We start from the raw sequence: 3,164 nt of genomic DNA on the forward strand, positions 1-3,164 counted from the left end.
TAGAAAATCCCTTGACATTCTAGACTGTAAATACATTCTGTATGGTTTGCCTATTAATTCGACGACTTGTCCAAGTAACTTTGAAATCTCTTGATTCTACTATCTAAAACTAAATATTAAAATTATGTCAGGGATGTATTCGGCTTTTCAAAATTATAGTCTATCTCCTTGATTTTTGTAAACAACCAGAAAATTTCCTTATGCCTCACCTATGAATCATACGATCGATCCATAATAAGGCTAAAAGGGTCGTTAACATCAAAAAAAAAAAGAAGCCATGACGTGATCCCATTTTAATTTAACCAAATGGAGGGTTCTATATGCTTGAAGATAGATAATTTTGTAATTTTCAAAATATTGGGGAGGAAGGCAATTTAAGAAAACTAGAGAGACAAGATTACGTAGAACCCGCACTCTAATAAGTAAACTTCTTATAGTTTATGTTTGTATAATTATTTCTTATGTCTGCTTTTACATACTTGTACAAGCTTTGTCTACCTTCCCTCCATGCATGCATAGCATGTGCAGAACTCCTACAACTCTTGCATAATTAAGTTGTTCAGTTGTTTTCCTTTTTTTTTAGTTTTTTGTAAAAAACTCACCAATTACTAGTTCATGATCAATAAAATGGCTTTCAATTAGTCAAGTATGCATCCAAGCCAAAACATAAGTAGTTGGATACAAAAGAACATTTCAAAATACCTAGGGATAAAGTAAAATGTTTTAAACCAAAAAAAGAACAGAGAGAGAGAGAGAGACAGAGTTGATTGTATTGGCAAGCTGAGATTTGAAGATTTTGAAGTGGTCAAGGACTTAACCAAGATATTTTCTCTCTCCTTATGACTCAATAGTGTCTAGTGCAATCCAAATAGTCATTATTTAATGGCTTGGATGTAACTTCACTGTTTAGCAACACTAATTAAGGGACTGCTCAAGTAAAGCTAGATGTATGCAGAGAGTTAAACTCCTGTGACGTATTACCAACAAGATTCTAGGTGGATATGCATAGATTAGTGCAGGATTTTTTAAGTTATGTTCTGTTATAACTTTGCTCTTTTACCACAGATAAATATGTGCAAACTATGTATTTATATGTAGCATTCTTTTCTTTCTTCATTTAACCGGAGAGCAGAACGTGTAGAAATGATCAAGTCATTTCTACTAAATCAAGAATCTCACCTAACTTTGACAATCCGTAGTTTTAATTGTTTAGAATAGTTTAGCAGGTTTGATGCAATGTATTACAGTCGATGATTACATGAATAACAGAACATTTAATCAAACAAAAATAAATAGAAAGATCCAAGATGTAATCAGAGAGAAGGACACATGAAGTGCTATAGAACTTAAATTGCAATAGAAACATGACAGACTAGTTTTAGAAAATACCTCGGGCGGAGGCGGGCCTGGATCGATCGGGGCTACCTCGAACAAATTAAAGAAGGAGAAAAACCCACGAACACCGGAACAACAGGAGGAGGAGAAGGAGGAGAACAAGCGAGACGAAATGAGAGGAGGGAGGAGGAGAAAACTACCTCGAGCGGAGCGGCTTGGGGTCGGTCAGTCGACGCCGGAGAGGAGGGAGGTAGAAGTCGGACGGTCCGCGCCGGAGAGGAGGAAGATGGAGGCTAAGGCATGCGCCGGAGAGGAGGAAGATGGGGGCTAAGGCAGCGCCGGAGACGAGGAAGACGAAGGCTATAGGGCAGCGCCGGAGAGGAGAATGGGGGCTCGGGAGAAGCTAGGGCAAGTATGCGGGGCTCGGGTTCGGCCGCTGGGTTTTAAGGGGGCATGGCGACGCTTATAAGCGTCCGTATTAGCATTTCAATTGACCACGGTTATAAACGTCGTCTTAGGTCAAAAGAACGACGCTTTAAAGCGTCGTTTGGTGTTTGGTCTACGACGACGCTTCTAAGCGTCGTTCACAGCTTCTACCTACCAACACTTATAAAACGGTCGGAAAAGTTGGCGCGGGAGCAGATATTGCCGACGCTTTTTCCTAGCGTCGGCAGTTAAGCGTCGTCCTTTTCCTCTTTTACTGTAGTGTTAGGCCCTAGCTATTCGGGTCCTTGTAGTGCGGATTGGCTACAGTAGGTTCATTTTGGAATAGAGTTGCATCTAGATGGGATCTATCGATCTTGATAGATTAGGAGTGATCCTATGTGATTTATGAGACTGATGTTGGGAACCCGCCCATGCCGCTGATATTTCAAAAAAAATCAGATGGCAGCGGAAGAGGCAGTGCGGGATCGACGTTCATCACATGAACGTTGTTTCATGAACCGTTCGTAGTTAGGCAAGAATTAAAAACTTTAAAAATATTTAGAAGATCAGATCTTCACCTTGTGCGGGTAGATGATACCGCAAACTGAAGTTCGTGGTTTAGGATGAAGGTTCGTTTGAAGCCGTTCAAACGTCCGGCCTCTACGGGTATCCACACGAAGCAGAGGACCGATCAAAGCTTTCTTGTCTTCCCCGGGGTGCTAGCTCCCTTGCAAAGACTTCTTTTGATGGCTGATCTCCTCTCTTTCAATCAACCCTTGATTGTGCTTGAGAGGAGGAAGAGGAAGAAGGAACTCAAGGAAGAGAACACAGCTTCTGCAGCCTTCTTTCTTTCCCTGCGTTGGAAGAAGGATTGGAGGAAGAGGAGGCGGACAAGGCTCTCTTCTTTTCTCCTTCTTGTGGCGGTGAACCAAGGAAAGGGAGAGGGTGGCGGCAGCAAGGAGAGGAGGATTCAAGCTTAGGGCGTAGCCCCTTCTTTCACCTCCCTTTATAGCATCCAGGGCTCCTACAACTTAGGAGCCCTAGATACTTTCCTAAGAGGGGCGCCGGCCCCTCTCTTCATGTCGCACCAACCAAGTGAGAGGGGCTGATGCCCCTCTTCTTGGTTGACCTAATCTCTTCCAAAGAGGATTAGGTGCCCTTTTCATGGTTTAGTCCTAATCTAATTAGGATTAAACCAAATCATGAATCAATCGGGTTTATGCTAGTCCTAATCCAATTAGAACTTGAATGAACCATGACTCAATTGTACTCTTCAATCCTAATCCAATTAGGAGTCATGTTGATTCATTAGATTAATAATTATTAGGACTTAAGGAATCCTAATCCAAATTAGGACATATTTAATTTTAGTCCTAATCCAATTAGGACTCTATTGAATCGAA

Source organism: Phoenix dactylifera, unplaced genomic scaffold (assembly GCF_009389715.1).
Source record: "Phoenix dactylifera cultivar Barhee BC4 unplaced genomic scaffold, palm_55x_up_171113_PBpolish2nd_filt_p 000441F, whole genome shotgun sequence".
Classification (NCBI taxonomy): Eukaryota; Viridiplantae; Streptophyta; class Magnoliopsida; order Arecales; family Arecaceae; genus Phoenix; species Phoenix dactylifera.